At 50.8% G+C, this 19023-nt stretch overlaps 1 protein-coding gene across 1 annotated transcript in view; it reads right to left on the reverse strand.

Annotated features, from left to right (window-relative positions):
• LOC137309872 (uncharacterized) overlaps positions 1-19023 on the reverse strand; it is a 405058-nt gene that overhangs the window by 127235 nt on the left and 258800 nt on the right. The window contains exon 2 of the mRNA XM_067977888.1: positions 7834-7911. The gene's annotated coding sequence lies outside the window, so the exon portion shown is untranslated. The remainder of the gene's footprint in view (positions 1-7833; positions 7912-19023) is intronic.

Consider the following 19023-nt stretch of genomic DNA (forward strand, 5'->3'; position numbering starts at 1 on the left):
CAGGGTTAAATATAGAGTAAAGCTCCCTCTACACTGTCCCGTCAAACACTCCCAGGGCAGGTACAGGGTCAGATACAGAGTAAAGCTCCCTCTACACTGTCCCATCAAACACTCCCGGGGCAGGTACAGGGTCAGATACAGAGTAAAGCTCCCTCTACACTGTCCCATCAAACACTCACAGGGCAGGTGCAGGGTTAGATACAGAGTAAAGCTCCCTCTACACTGTCCCATCAAACACTCCCAGGCCAGGTACAGGGTTAGATACAGAGTAAAGCTCCCTCTACACTGTCCCATCAAACACTCCCAGGGCAGGTACAGGGTTAAATATAGAGTAAAGCTCCCTCTACACTGTCCCGTCAAACACTCCCAGGGCAGGTACAGGGTCAGATACAGAGTAAAGCTCCCTCGACACTGTCCCATCAAACACTCCCAGGGCAGGTACAGGGTCAGATACAGAGTAAAGCTCCCTCTACACTGTCCCATCAAACACTCACAGGGCAGGTGCAGGGTTAGATACAGAGTAAAGCTCCCTCGACACTGTCCCATCAAACACTCCCAGGCCAGGTACAGGGTTGGATACAGAGTAAAGATCCCTCGACACTGTTCCATCAAACACTCCCAGGGCAGGTACACGGTGAGATACAGAGTAAAGCTCCCTCTACACTGTCCCATCAAACACTCCCAGGACATGTACAGCGTCAGATATGGAGTAAAGCTCCCTCGACACTGTCCCATCAAACACTTCCAGGGCAGGTACAGTGTTAGATACAGAGTAAAACTCCCTCTACACTGTCCCATCAAACACTCCCAGGCCAGGTACAGGGTTAGATACAGAGTAAAGCTCCCTCTACACTGTCCCATCAAACACTCCCAGGGCAGGTACAGGGTTAAATATAGAGTAAAGCTCCCTCTACACTGTCCCGTCAAACACTCCCAGGGCAGGTACAGGGTCAGATACAGAGTAAAGCTCCCTCGACACTGTCCCATCAAACACTCCCACGGCAGGTACAGGGTTAGATACAGAGTAAAGCTCCCTCTACACTGTCCCATCAAACACTCACAGGGCAGGTGCAGGGTTAGATACAGAGTAAAGCTCCCTCGACACTGTCCGGTCAAACACTCCCAGGCCAGGTAAAGGGTTAGATACAGAGTAAAGATCCCTCGACACTGTTCCATCAAACACTCCCAGGGCAGGTACACGGTGAGATACAGAGTAAAGCTCCCTCTACACTGTCCCATCAAACACTCCCAGGACATGTACAGCGTCAGATATGGAGAAAAGCTCCCTCTACACTGTCCCATCAAACACTTCCAGGGCAGGTACAGTGTTAGATACAGAGTAAAACTCCCTCTACACTGTCCCATCAAACACTCCCAGGGCAGGTACAGGGTTAGATACAGAGTAAAGCTCCCTCTACACTGTCCCATCAAACACTCCCAGGGCAGGTACAGGGTAAGATACAGAGTAAAGCTCCCTCCACACTGTCCCATCAAACACTCCCAGGGCAGGTACAGGGTCAGATACAGTACAAAGCTCCCTCGACACTTTCCCATCAAACACTCCCAGGGCAGGTACAGGGTTAGATACAGTATAAAGCTCCCTCTACACTGTCCCATCAAACACTCCCAGGGCAGGTACAGGGTCAGATACAGTATAAAGCTCCCTCTACACTGTCCCATCAAACACTCCCAGGGCAGGTACAGCACGGGTTAGATACAGAGTAAAGCTCCCTCTACACTGTCTCATCAAACACCCCCAGGGCAGGTACAGGGTGAGATACAGAGTAAAGCTCCCTCTACACTGTCCCATCAAACACACCCAGGGAAGATACAGGGTGAGATACGGAGTTAAGCTCCCTCTACACTGTCAAATCAAACACACCCAGGGCAGATACAGGGTTAGATACAGAGTAAAGCTCCTTCTACACTGTCCAATCAAACACTCCCAGGGCAGGTACAGGGTTAGATACAGAGTAAAGCTCCCTCAACACTGTCCCATCAAACACTCCCAGGACAGATACAGCACAGGTTAGATACAGAGTAAAGCTCCCTCGACACTGTCCCATCAAACACTCCCAGGGCAGGTACAGGGTTAGATACAGAGTAAAGCTCCCTCTACACTGTCCCATCAAACACCCCCAGGGCAGGTACAGGATTAGATACAGAGTAAAGCTCCCTCTACACTGTCCAATCAAACACTCCCAGGGCAGGTACAGGGTTAGATACAGAGTAAAGCTCCCTCTGCACTGTCTCATCAAACACTCCCAGGGCAGGAACAGGGTTAGATACAGAGTAAAGCTCCCTCTCCACTGTCCCATCAAACACTCCCAGGGCAGCGACAGCATGGGTTCGATACAGAGTAATGTTACTCAGACTTGTTTAAAAAGGGCAAAAGAGATAGACACAAAGGAAGATGGTAGTTGTTGGAGGCCAATGACCAACCGGGACATCGTTGCAGGAGTTCCTCAGGGCAGTGTCTTTGGCCCAACCATCTTCAGCTTTTTTTTATTTGTTCATAGGATGTGGGCGTCGCTGGCGTGGCCAGCATTTATTGCCCATCCCTAATTGCCCTTGAGAAGGTGGTGGTGAGCCGCCTTCTTGAACCGCTGCAGTCCGTGTGGTGACGGTTCTCCCACAGTGCTGTTCGGAAGGGAGTTCCAGGATTTTGACCCAGCGACGATGAAGGAACGGCGATATATTTCCAAGTCGGGATGGTGTGTGACTTGGAGGGGAACGTGCAGGTGATGTTGTTCCCATGTGCCTGCTGCTCTTGTCCTTCTAGGTGGTAGAGGTCGTGGGTTTGGGAGGTGCTGTCGAAGAAGCCTTGGCGAGTTGCTGCAGTGCATCCTGTGGATGGTCCACACTGCAGCCACAGTGCGCCGGTGGTGAAGGGAGTGAATGTTTAGGGTGGTGGATGGGGTGCCAATCAAGCGGGCTGCTTTGTCCTGGATGGTGTCGAGCTTCTTGTGTGTTGTTGGAGCTGCACTCATCCAGGCAAGTGGAGAGTTTTCCATCACATTCCTGACTTGTGCCTTGTAGATGGTGGAAGGGCTTTGGGGAGTCAGGAGGTGAGTCACTCGCTGCAGAATACCCAGCCTCTGACCTGCTCTTGTAGCCACAGTATTTATATGGCTGGTCCAGTTCAGTTTCTGGTCAATGGTGATCCCCAGGATGTTGATGGTGGGGGATTCGGCGATGGTAATGCCGTTGAATGTCATGGGGAGGTGGTTAGACTCTCTCTTGTTGGAGATGGTCATTGCCTGGCACTTGTCTGGCACGAATGTTACTTGCCACTTATGAGCCCAAGCCTGGATGTTGTCCAGGTCTTGCTGCATGCGGGCTCGGACTGCTTCATTATCTGAGGGGTTGCGAATGGAACTGAACACTGTGCAGTCATCAGCGAACATCCCCATTTCTGACCTTATGATGGAGGGAAGGTCATTGATGAAGCAGCTGAAGATGGTTGGGCCTAGGACACTGCCCTGAGGAACTCCTGCAGCAATGTCCTGGGGCTGAGATGATTGGCCTCCAACAACCACTACCATCTTCCTTTGTGCTAGGTATGACTCCAGCCACTGGAGAGTTTTCCCCCTGATTCCCATTAACTTCAATTTTACTAGGGCTCCTTGGTGCCACACTCGGTCAAATGCTGCCATGATGTCAAGGGCAGTCACTCTCACCTCACCTCTGGAATTCAGCTCTTTTGTCCATGTTTGGACCAAGGCTGTAATGAGCTCTGGAGCTGAGTGGTCCTGGCGGAACCCAAACTGAGCATCGATGAGCAGGTTATTGGTGAGTAAGTGCCGCTTGATAGCACTGTCGACGACACCTTCCATCACTTTGCTGATGATTGAGAGTAGACTGATGGGGCGGTAATTGTCCGGATTGGATTTGTCCTGCTTTTTGTGGACAGGACATACCTGGGCAATTTTCCACATTGTCGGGTAGATGCCAGTGTTGCAGCTATACTGGAACAGTTTGGCTGGAGGCGTCGCTAGTTCTGGAGCACAAGTCTTCAGCACTACAGCCGGGATGTTGTCGGGGCCCACAGCCTTTGCTGTATCCAGTGCACTCAGCCGTTTCTTGATATCATGTGGAGTGAATCGAATTGGCTGAAGGCTGGCTTCTGTGATGGTGGGGATATCGGGAGGAGGTCGAGATGGATCATCCACTCGGCACTTCTGGCTGAAGATGGTTGCAAACGCTTCAGCCTTGTCTTTTGCACTCACGTGCTGGACTCCGCCATTATTGAGGATGGGGACGTTTGCAGAGCCTCCTCCTCCAGTTAGTTGTTTAATTGTCCACCACCATTCACGACTGGATGTGGCAGGACTGCAGAGCTTTGATCTGATCCGTTGGCTGTGGAATCGCTTAGCTCTGTCTGTAGCATGTTGCTTCCGCTGTTTAGCATGCATGTAGTCCTGAGTTGTAGCTTCATCAGGTTGTCACCTCATTTTTAGGTATGCCTGGTGCTGCTCCTGGCATTCACTTCTACACTCCTCATTGAACCAGGGTTGATCCCCTGGCTTGTTGGTAATGGTAGAGTGAGGAATATGCCGGGCCATGAGGTTACAGATTGTGCTGGAATACAATCCTGCTGCTGCTGATGGCCCACACCGCCTCATGGATGCCCAGTTTTGAGCTGCCAGATCTGTTCTGAATCTATCCCATTTAGCACGGTGGTAGTGCCACACAACATGTTGGATGGTGTCCTCAGTGCGAAGACGGGACTTCGTCTCCACGAGGACTGTGCGGTGGTCACTCCTACCAATAATGTCATGGACAGATGCATTTGCGACAGGTTGATTGGTGAGGACGAGGTCAAGTATGTTTTTCCCTCGTGTTGGTTCGCTCACCACCTGCCGCAGGCCCAATCTGGCAGCTATGTCCTTCAGGACTCGGCCAGCTCGGTCAGTAGTGGTGCTACCGAGCCACTCTTGGTGATGGACATTGAAGTCCCCCACCCAGAGTACATTCTGTGTCCTTGCTACCCTCAGTGCTTCCTCCAAGTGGTGTTCTACATGGAGCAGGACTGATTCATCAGCTGAGGGAGGACGGTAGGTGGTAATCAGCAGGAGGTTTCCTTGCCCATGTTTGACCTGATGCCATGAGATTTCATGGGGTCCAGAGTCAATGTTGAGGACTCCCAGGGCCACTCCCTCCTGACTGTATATCACTGTACCGCCACCTCTGGTGGGTCTGTCCTGCCGGTGGGACAGGACATACCCAGGGATGGTGATGGAAGAGTCTGGGACGTTGGCTGAAAGGTATGATTCTGTGAGTATGGCTATGTCAGGCTGTTGCTTGACTAGTCTGTGGGACAGCTCTCCCAATTTTGGCACAAGTCCCCAGATGTTAGTGAGGAGGACTTTGCATGGTCGACTGGGCTTGGTTTGCCTTTGTCGTGTCCGGTGCCTAGTGGTCCGATGCCGGGTGGTCCGTCCGGTTTTATTCTTATTATGACTTTTTTTGGCGAGATTTTACAACTGAGTGGCTTGCTAGGCTTCATCAATGATCTTCTCTCCATCATAAGGTCAGAAATGGGGATGTTCGCTGATGATTGCACAGTGTTCAGTTCCATTCGCAACCCCTCAGATAATGAAGCAGTCCGAGCCCGCATGCAGCAAGACCTGGACAACATCCAGGCTTGGGCTCATAAGTGGCAAGTAACATTCGTGCCAGACAAGTGCCAGGCAATGACCATCTCCAACAAGAGAGAGTCTAACCACCTCCCCATGACATTCAACGGCATTACCATCGCCGAATCCCCCACCATCAACATCCTGGGGATCACCATTGACCAGAAACTGAACTGGACCAGCCATATAAATACTGTGGCTACAAGAGCAGGTCAGAGGCTGGGTATTCTGCAGCGAGTGACTCACCTCCTGACTCCCCAAAGCCCTTCCACCATCTACAAGGCACAAGTCAGGAATGTGATGGAAAACTCTCCACTTGCCTGGATAAGTGCAGCTCCAACAACACTCAAGAAGCTCGACACCATCCAGGACAAAGCAGCCCGCTTGATTGGCACCCCATCCACCACCCTAAACATTCAATCCCTTCACCACCGGCGCACTGTGGCTGCAGTGTGGACCATCCACAGGATGCACTGCAGCAACTCGCCAAGGCTTCTTCAACAGCACATCCCAAACCCGCGGCCTCTACCACCTAGAAGGACAAGAGCAGCAGGCACATGGGAACAACACCACCTGCACATTCCCCTCCAAGTCACACACCATCCCGACTTGGAAATATATCGCCGTTCCTTCATTGTCGCTGGAACTCCCTTCCTAACAGCACTGTGGGAGAACATTCACCACACGGACTGCAGCGGTTCAAGAAGGCGGCTCACCACCACCTTCTCAAGGGCAATTAGGGATGGGCAATAAATGCCGGCCTTGCCAGCGACGCCCAAATCCCATGAACGAATGAAAAAAAAAGTCAGTCTAACCCCGGTGGTGGGTAAATTATTGGAATCAATTCTGAGGGACAGGATAAACCATCTTTTAGAAAGGCACGGGTTAATCAAGGATAGTCAGCATGGATTTGTTCAGGGAAGGTTGTGTCTGACTAACTTGATTGAGTTTTTTGAGCAGGTAACAAGGACGTTCGTTGAGGGTAACGCATTTGATGTGGTGTGGATGGATATTAGCAAGGCTTTTGACAAGGTCCCACATGGCCAAAAAATTAAAGCCCATGGGATCCAAGGGAAAGTGGCAAGTTGAATCCAAAATTGGCTCAGTGACAGGAATCAAAGGGTAATGGTTGACGGGTGTTTCTATGACTGGAAGGCTGTTTCCAGTGGAGTTCTGCACGGCTCAGTATTAGGTCCCTTGCTTTTTGTGGTATATATTAATGATTTGGACTTGAATGTTGGGGGCTTGATCAATAAGTTTGCAGATGATACAAAAATTGGCCGTGTGGTTGATAGTGAGGAGGAAAGCTGTAAACTGCAGGAAGATATCAATGGACTGGTCAGGTGGGCAGAAAAGTGGCAAATGGAATTCAATCCAGAGAAGTGTGAGGTAATGCATTTGGAGAGGGCAAACAAGGCAAGGGAATACACAATAAATGGGAGGATACTGAGAGGGGTAGAGGAAGTGAGAGACCTTGGAGTGCATGTCCACAGATCCCTGAAGGTAGCAGGACAGGTCGATAAGGTGGTTCAGAAGGGAGATGGAATGATTTCCTTTATTAGCCGAAGCACAGAATACAAGAGCAGGGAGGTTGTGCTCGAACTGTATAAAACACTAGTTAGGCCACAGCTTGAGTACTGTGTACAGTTCTGGTCACCACATTATAGGAAAGATGTAATTGCACTGGAGAGGGTACAGAGGAGATTTACGAGGATGTTGCCAGGACTAGAGAATTTTAGCTCTGAGGAAAGATTGAATAGGCTGGGGTTGTATAAAATTATGAGGGGCCGAGATAGAGTGGATGGGAAGGACCTATTTCCCTTTGCAGAGGGGTCAGTGACCAGGGGGCATAGATTTAAAGTGATTGGTAGAAGGAGTAGAGGGGAGCTGAGGAGAAATTCTTTCACCCAGAGGGTGGTGGGGGTCTGGAACTCACTGCCTGAGAGGGTGGGAGAGGCAGAAACCCTCAACTCATTTAAAAAGTACTTGGATGTGCACTTGGAGCGTTGCAACCTACAGGGCTACGGACCAAGTGCAGGAAAGTGGGATTAGGCTGGGTAGCTCCGTATGGGCCGGCACAGACACAATGGGCCGAACGGCCTCCTTCTGTGTGTAACATTCCATGATTCTATGAATCTAAAGCTCCGTCCACACTGTCCCATTCACAAACCCAGATTGTTAAAATCTCAATTACCTGCTCTTTAATGTAACGTTGAAATTTCTTCAGCTTCTCGTCTCGGAGATTGACATTCCACACGGTAATCGCGATCTGTCAAGAAATATCACTGATCAAACAGGAAATAGAAAGAGTATTCAAGAATATCAGATAGTGGAGATATCTGTACACTGACTGGTGTCTCTCAGTCCCCTCTCCCTCAGGGAGGTATTTGGACTCTGACTGGTGTCACTCAGTCCCCTCTCTCTCAGGGAGATATCTGTACACTGACTGGTGTCTCTCAGTCCCCTCTCCCTCAGGGAGGTATTTGGACTCTGACTGGTGTCACTCAGTCCCCTCTCTCTCAGGGAGATATCTGTACACTGACTGGTGTCTCTCAGTCCCCTCTCTCTCAGGGAGATATCTGTACACTGACTGGTGTCTCTCAGTCCCTCTCTCTCAGGGAGATATCTGTACACTGACTGGTGTCTCTCAGTCCCTCTCTCTCAGGGAGATATCTGTACACTGACTGGTGACTCTCAGTCCCCTCTCTCTCTCAGGGAGATATCTGTACACTGACTGGTGTCTCTCAGTCCCCTCTGTCTCTCAGGGTGATATCTGCACACTGACTGGTGTCTCTCAGTCCCCTCTCTCTCAGGAATAATCTGGACACTGACTGGTGTCTTTCAGTCCCCACCCTCTCAGCGAGATATCTGTGCACTGACTGGTGTCTCTCAGTCCTCTCTCTCTCTCAGGGAGATATCGAAACACTGACTGGTGTCTCTCAGTCACTCTCTCTCAGGGTGGTATCTGTACACTGACTGCTGTCTCTCAGTCCCCTCTCTGCCAGCGAGTGATCTGGACACTGACCGGTGTCTCTCAGAACCCCTCTCTTTCAGGGAGATATCTGGACACTGACTGGTGTCTCTCAGTCCCTCTCTCTCAGGGAGATATCTGCACACTGACTGGTGTCTCTCAGTCCCCTCCCTCTCTGCAAGATATCTGGACACTGACTCATGTCTCTCAGTCACTCTATCTCAGGGTGATATCTGTACACGGACTGGTGTCTATCTGGCCCTCTCTCTCAGGGTGATATCTGTCCACTGACTGATGTGTCTCAGTCCCAACTCTCTCAGGGAGATTTCTGTGCACTGACTGGTATCTCTCAGTCACTCTCCCTCAGGGAGATATCTGTGCACTCACTGGTGTCTCTCAGTCCCCTCTCCCTCAGGGAGATATTTGGACTCTGACTGGTTTGTCTCAGTCCCCTCTCTGCCAGTGAGTTATCTGGACACTGACCGGTGTCTCTCAGACCCCCTCACTTTCAGGGAGATATCTGGACACTGACTGGTGTCTCTCAGTCCTCTCTCTCTCACGGAGATATCTGTACACTGACTGGTCTCTCTCAGTCCTCTCTCTCAGGGAGATATCTGCACACTGGTCTCTCTCAGTCCTCTCTCTCATGGAGATATCTGTACACTGACTGGTGTCTCTCAGTCCCCTCTCTCTCAGGAAGATATATGTACACTGACTGGTGTCTCTCAGTCCCCTCTCTCTCTCAGGGAGATATCTGTGCACTGACTGGTGACTCTCAGTCCCCTCTCTCTGTCAGGGAGATATCTGTACACTGACTGGTGTCTCTCAGTCCCCTCTGTCTCTCAGGGAGATATCTGTACACTGACTGGTGTCTGTCAGTCCCCTCTCCATCAGGGATAATCTGGACATTGACTGGTGTCTCTCAGTCCCCACCCTCTCAGGGAGATATCTGCACACTGACTGGTGTCTCTCAGACCCCTCTCTCTGAGGGAGATATCTGTACACTGACTGGTGTCTCTCAGTCCCCTCTGTCTCTCAGGGAGATATCTATATACTGACTGGTGTCTCTCAGTCCCCTCTCTCAGGGAGATATCTGTACACTGACTGGTGTCTCTCAGTCCTCTCTCTCAGGGAGATATCTGTAGACGGGTCTCTCTCAGTCCTCTCTCTCATGGAGATATCTGTACACTGACTGGTGTCTCTCAGTCCCCTCTCTCTCAGCGAGATATCTGTACACTGACTGGTGTCTCTCAGTACCTCTCTCTCAGGGAGATATCGGTAGACTGACTGGTGGCTCTCAGTCTCTCTCTCTCAGGGAGATACCTGTACACTGACTGGTGTCTCTCAGTCCCCTCTCTCTCAGGGAGATATCTGTACACTGACTGGTGTCTCTCAAGCCCCTCTTTCTCAGGCAGATATCTGTGCACTGACTGGTGTCTCTCAGTCTATCAATCTCAGCGAGATATCTGTGCACTGATTGGTGTCTCCCAGTCTCTCTCCCTCAGGGAGATACCTGTAGAATGACTGGTGTCTCTCAGTCCCCTCTCTGTCAGAGAGATATCTGGACACTGACTGGTGTCTCTCAGTCCCTCTCTCTCTCTCAGGGAGATATCTGTACACTGACTGGTGTCTCTCAGTCCTCTCTCTCTCAGGGAGATATCTGCATACTGACTGGTGTCTCTCAGTCCTCTCTCTCAGGGTGATATCTGTACACTGACTGGTGTCTCTCGGTCCCCTCTCTCTCTCAGGGAGATATCTGTACACTGATTGGTATCTCTCAGTCACTCACTCTCAGTGAGATATCTGTACACTGACTGGTGTCTCTCAGTCTCTCCATCTCAGGGAGATATCTGTGCACTGACTGGTATCTCTCAGTCACTCTCTCTCAGGGACATATCTGTACACTGACTGGTGTATCTCAGTCCTCTCTCTCTCAGGAAGATATATGTACACTGATTGGTGACACTCAGTCCCCTCTCTCTCTCAGGGAGATATCTGTACATTGACAAGTGTCTCTCAGTCCTCTATCTCACAGGGATAATCTGGACATTGACTGGTGTCACACAGTCCCGACCCTCTCACGGAGATATCTATATACTGACTGGTGTATCTCAGTCCTCTCTCCCTCAGGGAGATATCTGTACACTGACAGGTGTCTCTCAGACCCCTCTCTCTCAGGGAGATATCTTTATACTGACTGGTATCTCTCAGTCCCCTCTCTCTCAGGGAGATATCTGTACACTGACTGGTATCTCTCAGTCCTTCTCTCTCAGGGTGATATCTGTACACTCACTGGTGTCTCTCAGTCCTGCTCTCTCAGGGAGATATCGGTAGACTGACTGGTGTCTCTCAGTCCCTCTCTCTCAGGGAGATATCTGTACACTGACTGGTGTCTCTCAGTCCCCTCTCTGTCAGGGAGATATCTGACCACTGACTGGACTCTTTCAGTCTGCGCTCTCTCATGGAGATATCTGTACACTGACTGCTTTATCTTAGTCTTCTCTCAGGGAGATACCTGTACACTGACTGGTGTCTCTCAGTCCCCTCTCTCTCAAGGAGATATCTGTACACTGACTGGTGTCTCTCAAGCCCCTCTTTCTCAGGCAGATATCTGTGCACTGACTGGTGTCTCTCAGTCTATCAATCTCAGCGAGATATCTGTGCACTGATTGGTGTCTCCCAGTCTCTCTCCCTCAGGGAGATACCTGTAGAATGACTGGTGTCTCTCAGTCCCCTCTCTGTCAGAGAGATATCTGGACACTGACTGGTGTCTCTCAGTCCCTCTCTCTCTCTCAGGGAGATATCTGTACACTGACTGGTGTCTCTCAGTCCTCTCTCTCTCAGGGAGATATCTGCATACTGACTGGTGTCTCTCAGTCCTCTCTCTCAGGGAGATATCTGTACACTAACTGGTGACTCTCGGTCCCCTCTCTCACTCAGGGAGATATCTGTACACTGATTGGTATCTCTCAGTCACTCACTCTCAGTGAGATATCTGTACACTGACTGGTGTCTCTCAGTCTCTCCATCTCAGGGAGATATCTGTACACTGACTGGTGTCTCTCAGTCACTCTCTCTCAGGGACATATCTGTACACTGACTGGTGTATCTCAGTCCTCTCTCTCTCAGGAAGATATATGTACACTGATTGGTGACACTCAGTCCCCTCTCTCTCTCAGGGAGATATCTGTACATTGACAAGTGTCTCTCAGTCCTCTATCTCACAGGGATAATCTGGACATTGACTGGTGTCACACAGTCCCGACCCTCTCACGGAGATATCTATATACTGACTGGTGTATCTCAGTCCTCTCTCCCTCAGGGAGATATCTGTACACTGACAGGTGTCTCTCAGACCCCTCTCTCTCAGGGAGATATCTTTATACTGACTGGTATCTCTCAGTCCCCTCTCTCTCAGGGAGATATCTGTACACTGACTGGTATCTCTCAGTCCTTCTCTCTCAGGGTGATATCTGTACACTCACTGGTGTCTCTCAGTCCTGCTCTCTCAGGGAGATATCGGTAGACTGACTGGTGTCTCTCAGTCCCTCTCTCTCAGGGAGATATCTGTACACTGACTGGTGTCTCTCAGTCCTCTCTCTCAGGGAGATATCTGGAGACGGGTCTCTCTCAGTCCTCTCTCTCATGGAGATATCTGTACACTGACTGGTCTCTCTCAGTCCTCTCTCTCATGGAGATATCTGTACACTGACTGGTGTCTCTCAGTCCCCTCTCTCTCAGGGAGATATCTGTACATTGACTGGTGTCTCTCAGTCCACTCTCTCAGGGAGATATCAGTGCACTCACTGTTGTCTCTCAGTCCCCTCTCTCTCAGGGAGATATCAGTACACTGACTGGTGTCTCTCAGTCCTCTCTCTCAGGGAGATATCAGTACACTGACTGGTGTCTCTCAGTCCCTCTCTCTCAGGGAGATATCTGTACACTGACTGGTGTCTCTCAGTCCCCTCTCTCTCAGGGAGATATCAGAACACTGACTGGTGTCTCTCAGTCCCTCTCTCTCAGGGAGATATCTGTACACTGACTGGTGTCTCTCAGTCCCCTCTCTCTCAGGGAGATATCTGTACATTGACTGGTGTCTCTCAGTCCCCTCTCTCTCAGGGAGATATCTGGTCACTGACTGGTGTCTCTCTGTTCCTCTCTCTCAGGGAGATATCTGCACACTGACTGCTGTCTCTCAGTCCCCTCTCTCTCAGGGAGATATCTGTACACTGACTGCTGTCTCTCAGTCCCCTCTCTCTCAGCGAGATATCTGTACACTGACTGGTGTCTCTCAGTCCCTCTCTCTCAGGGAGATATCTGTACACTGACTGGTGTCTCTCAGTCCCCTCTCTCTCAGGGAGATATCAGAACACTGACTGGTGTCTCTCAGACCCCTTTCGCTCAGGGAGATATCTGTACACTGACTGGTGTCTCTCTGTCCTCTCTCTCAGGGAGATATCTGCGCACTGACTGGTGTCTCTCAGTCCCCTCTCTCTCAGGGAGACATCAGAACACTGACTGGTGTCTCTCAGTCCCCTCTCTCTCAGGGAGATATCTGTACACTGACTGGTGTCTCTAAGTCCCCTCTCTCTCAGGGAGATATCTGTACACTGACTGGTGTCTCTCTGTCCTCTCTCTCAGGGAGATATCTGCGCACTGACTGGTGTCTCTCATTACCCTCGCTCTCAGGGAGATATCAGTACCCTGACTGGTGTCTCTCATTACCCTCTCTCTCAGGGAGATATCTGTACACTGACTGGTGTCTCTCAGTCCCTTCTCTCTCAGGGAGATATCTGTACACTGACTGGTGTCTCTCAGTCCCCTCTCTCTCAGGGAGATATCTGTACATTGACTGGTGTCTCTCAGTCCTCTCTCTCAGGGAGATATCTGTACACTGACTGGTGTCTCTCAGTCCCCTCTCTCTCAGGGAGATATCTGTACACTGACTGGTGTCTCTCTGTCCCCTCTCTCAGGGAGATATCAGCACAATGACTGGTGTCTCTCAGTCCCCTCTCTCTCAGGGAGATATCAGTGCACTGACTGGTGCCTCTCAGTCCCCTCTCTCTCAGGGAGATATCTGTACACTGACTGGTGTCTCTCTGTCCCCTCTCTCAGGGAGATATCAGCACAATGACTGGTGTCTCTCAGTCCCCTCTCTCTCAGGGAGATATCAGTACACTGACTGGTGTCTCTCAGTCCCCTCTCTCTCAGGGAGATATCTGTACATTGACTGGTGTCTCTCAGTCCTCTCTCTCAGGGAGATATCTGTACACTGACTGGTGTCTCTCAGTCCCCTCTCTCTCAGGGAGATATCTGTACACTGACTGGTGTCTCTCAGTCCCCTCTCTCTCAGGGAGATATCTGTACATTGACTGGTGTCTCTCAGTCCTCTCTCTCAGGGAGATATCAGTGCACTGACTGGTGTCTCTCAGTCCCTCGCTCTCAGGGAGATATCTGTACACTGACTGGTGTCTCTCTGTCCACTCTCTCAGGGAGATATCAGTGCACTGACTGGTGTCTCTCAGTCCCTCTCTCTCAGGGAGATTTCTGTACACTGACTGGTGTCTCTCTGTCCACTCTCTCAGGGAGATATCTGTACATTGACTGGTGTCTCTCAGTCCCCTCTCTCTCAGGGAGATATCTGTACATTGAATGGTATCTCTCAGTCCTCTCTCTCAGGGAGATATCAGTACACTGACTGGTGCCTCTCAGTCCCCTCTCTCTCAGGGAGATATCAGCACACTGACTGGTGTCTCTCAGTCCCCTCTCTCTCAGGGAGATATCAGTGCACTGACTGGTGTCTCTCAGTCCCCTCTCTCTCAGGGAGATATCTGGTCACTGACTGGTGTCTCTCTGTTCCTCTCTCTCAGGGAGATATCTGCACACTGACTGCTGTCTCTCAGTCCCCTCTCTCTCAGGGAGATATCTGTACATTGACTGGTGTCTCTCAGTCCACTCTCTCAGGGAGATATCAGTGCACTGACTGTTGTCTCTCAGTCCCCTCTCTCTCAGGGAGATATCAGTACACTGACTGTTGTCTCTTAGTCCTCTCTCTCAGGGAGATATCAGTGCACTGACTGGTGTCTCTCAGTCCCTCTCTCTCAGGGAGATATCTGTACACTGACTGGTGTCTCTCAGTCCCCTCTCTCTCAGGGAGATATCAGAACACTGACTGGTGTCTCTCAGTCCCCTCTCTCTCAGGGAGATATCTGTACACTGACTGGTGTCTCTCTGTCCTCTCTCTCAGGGAGATATCTGCGCACTGACTGGTGTCTCTCATTACCCTCGCTCTCAGGGAGATATCAGTACACTGACTGGTGTCTCTCATTACCCTCTCTCTCAGGGAGATATCTGTACACTGACTGGTGTCTCTCAGTCCCCTCTCTCTCAGGGAGATATCTGTACACTGACTGGTGTCTCTCAGTCCCGTCTCTCTCAGGGAGATATCTGTACATTGACTGGTGTCTCTCAGTCCTCTCTCTCAGGGAGATATCTGCACACTGACTGCTGTCTCTCAGTCCCCTCTCTCTCAGGGAGATATCTGTACACTGACTGGTGTCTCTCTGTCCCCTCTCTCAGGGAGATATCAGCACACTGACTGGTGTCTCTCAGTCCCCTCTCTCTCAGGGAGATATCACTGCACTGACTGGTGCCTCTCAGTCCCCTCTCTCTCAGGGAGATATCTGTACACTGACTGGTGTCTCTCTGTCCTCTCTCTCAGGGAGATATCTGCGCACTGACTGGTGTCTCTCATTACCCTCGCTCTCAGGGAGATATCAGTACCCTGACTGGTGTCTCTCATTACCCTCTCTCTCAGGGAGATATCTGTACACTGACTGGTGTCTCTCAGTCCCTTCTCTCTCAGGGAGATATCTGTACACTGACTGGTGTCTCTCAGTCCCCTCTCTCTCAGGGAGATATCTGTACATTGACTGGTGTCTCTCAGTCCTCTCTCTCAGGGAGATATCTGTACACTGACTGGTGTCTCTCAGTCCCCTCTCTCTCAGGGAGATATCTGTACACTGACTGGTGTCTCTCTGTCCCCTCTCTCAGGGAGATATCAGCACAATGACTGGTGTCTCTCAGTCCCCTCTCTCTCAGGGAGATATCAGTGCACTGACTGGTGCCTCTCAGTCCCCTCTCTCTCAGGGAGATATCTGTACACTGACTGGTGTCTCTCTGTCCCCTCTCTCAGGGAGATATCAGCACAATGACTGGTGTCTCTCAGTCCCCTCTCTCTCAGGGAGATATCAGTACACTGACTGGTGTCTCTCAGTCCCCTCTCTCTCAGGGAGATATCTGTACATTGACTGGTGTCTCTCAGTCCTCTCTCTCAGGGAGATATCTGTACACTGACTGGTGTCTCTCAGTCCCCTCTCTCTCAGGGAGATATCTGTACACTGACTGGTGTCTCTCAGTCCCCTCTCTCTCAGGGAGATATCTGTACATTGACTGGTGTCTCTCAGTCCTCTCTCTCAGGGAGATATCAGTGCACTGACTGGTGTCTCTCAGTCCCTCGCTCTCAGGGAGATATCTGTACACTGACTGGTGTCTCTCTGTCCACTCTCTCAGGGAGATATCAGTGCACTGACTGGTGTCTCTCAGTCCCTCTCTCTCAGGGAGATTTCTGTACACTGACTGGTGTCTCTCTGTCCACTCTCTCAGGGAGATATCTGTACATTGACTGGTGTCTCTCAGTCCCCTCTCTCTCAGGGAGATATCTGTACATTGAATGGTATCTCTCAGTCCTCTCTCTCAGGGAGATATCAGTACACTGACTGGTGCCTCTCAGTCCCCTCTCTCTCAGGGAGATATCAGCACACTGACTGGTGTCTCTCAGTCCCCTCTCTCTCAGGGAGATATCAGTGCACTGACTGGTGTCTCTCAGTCCCCTCTCTCTCAGGGAGATATCTGGTCACTGACTGGTGTCTCTCTGTTCCTCTCTCTCAGGGAGATATCTGCACACTGACTGCTGTCTCTCAGTCCCCTCTCTCTCAGGGAGATATCTGTACATTGACTGGTGTCTCTCAGTCCACTCTCTCAGGGAGATATCAGTGCACTGACTGTTGTCTCTCAGTCCCCTCTCTCTCAGGGAGATATCAGTACACTGACTGTTGTCTCTTAGTCCTCTCTCTCAGGGAGATATCAGTGCACTGACTGGTGTCTCTCAGTCCCTCTCTCTCAGGGAGATATCTGTACACTGACTGGTGTCTCTCAGTCCCCTCTCTCTCAGGGAGATATCAGAACACTGACTGGTGTCTCTCAGTCCCCTCTCTCTCAGGGAGATATCTGTACACTGACTGGTGTCTCTCTGTCCTCTCTCTCAGGGAGATATCTGCGCACTGACTGGTGTCTCTCATTACCCTCGCTCTCAGGGAGATATCAGTACACTGACTGGTGTCTCTCATTACCCTCTCTCTCAGGGAGATATCTGTACACTGACTGGTGTCTCTCAGTCCCCTCTCTCTCAGGGAGATATCTGTACACTGACTGGTGTCTCTCAGTCCCGTCTCTCTCAGGGAGATATCTGTACATTGACTGGTGTCTCTCAGTCCTCTCTCTCAGGGAGATATCTGCACACTGACTGCTGTCTCTCAGTCCCCTCTCTCTCAGGGAGATATCTGTACACTGACTGGTGTCTCTCTGTCCCCTCTCTCAGGGAGATATCAGCACACTGACTGGTGTCTCTCAGTCCCCTCTCTCTCAGGGAGATATCACTGCACTGACTGGTGCCTCTCAGTCCCCTCTCTCTCAGGGAGATATCTGGTCACTGACTGGTGTCTCTCTGTTCCTCTCTCTCAGGGAGATATCTGCACACTGACTGCTGTCTCTCAGTCCCCTCTCTCTCAGGGAGATATCTGTACACTGACTGGTGTCTCTCAGTCCACTCTCTCTCAGGGAGATATCAGTACACTGACTGGTGTCTCTCAGTCCCCTCTCTCTCAGGGAGATATCTGTACACTGACTGGTGTCTCTCAGTCCCCTCTCTCTCAGGGAGATATCTGTACATTGACTGGTGTCTCTCAGTCCTCTCTCTCAGGGAGATATCAGTGCACTGACTGGTGTCTCTCAGTCCCCTCTCTCTCAGGGAGATATCAGGACACTGACTGGTGTCTCTCAGTCCTCTCTCTCAGGGAGATATCAGTACACTGACTGGTGTCTCTCAGTCCCTCTCTCTCACGGAGATATCAGTGCACTGACTGGTGTCTCTCAGTCCCCTCTCTCTCAGGGAGATATCTGTACACTGACTGGTGTCTCTCTGTCCTCTCTCTCAGGGAGATATCTGTACATTGACTGGTGTCTCTCAGTCCTCTCTCTCAGGGATATATCAGTACACTGACTGGTGTCTCTCAGTCCCCTCTCTCTCAGGGAGATATCAGGACACTGACTGGTGTCTCTCAGTCCTCTCTCTCAGGGAGATATCAGTACACTGACTGGTGTCTCTCAGTCCCTCTCACTCAGGGAGATATCTGTGCATTGACTGGTGTCTCTCAGTCCCCTCTCTCTCAGGGAGATATCTGCACACTGACTGGTGTCTCTCTGTCCTCTCTCTCAGGGAGATATCTGTACATTGACTGGTGTCTCACAGTCCTCTCTCTCAGGGAGATATCATTGCACTGACTGGTGCCTCTCAGTCCCCTCTCTCTCAGGGAGATATCAGTGCACTGACTGGTGTCTCTCAGTCCCCTCTCAGGGAGATATCTGTACATTGACTGGTGTCTCAGTCCTCTCTCAGGGAGATATCAGTACACTGACTGGTGTCTGTCAGTCCCCTCTCTCTCAGGGAGATATCTGCACATTGACTGCTGTCTCTCAGTCCCCTCTCTCTCAGGGAAATATCTGTACACTGACTGGTGTCTCTCAGTCCCCTCTCTCTCAGGGAGATATCTGTGCACTGACTGGTGTCTCTCAGTCCCCTCTCTCTCAGGGAGATATCTGTACATTGACTGGTGTCTCTCAGTCCTCTCTCTCAGGGACATATCAGTGCACTGACTGGTGTCTCTCAGTCCCTCGCTCTCAGGGAGATATCTGTACACTGACTGGTGTCTCTCTGTCCACTCTCTCAGGGAGATATCAGTGCACTGACTGGTGTCTCTCAGTCCCTCTCTCTCAGGGAGATATCTGTACACTGACTGGTGTCTCTCTGTCCACTCTCTCAGGGAGATATCTGTACATTGACTGGTGTCTCTCAGTCCCCTCTCTCTCAGGGAGATATCTGTACATTGAATGGTATCTCTCAGTCCTCTCTCTCAGGGAGATATCAGTACACTGACTGGTGCCTCTCAGTCCCCTCTCTCTCAGGGAGATATCAGCACACTGACTGGTGTCTCTCAGTCCCCTCTCTCTCAGGGAGATATCAGTGCACTGACTGGTGTCTCTCAGTCCCCTCTCTCTCAGGGAGATATCTGGTCA

Source organism: Heptranchias perlo, unplaced genomic scaffold, assembly GCF_035084215.1.
Source record: "Heptranchias perlo isolate sHepPer1 unplaced genomic scaffold, sHepPer1.hap1 HAP1_SCAFFOLD_187, whole genome shotgun sequence".
Classification (NCBI taxonomy): domain Eukaryota; kingdom Metazoa; phylum Chordata; class Chondrichthyes; order Hexanchiformes; family Hexanchidae; genus Heptranchias; species Heptranchias perlo.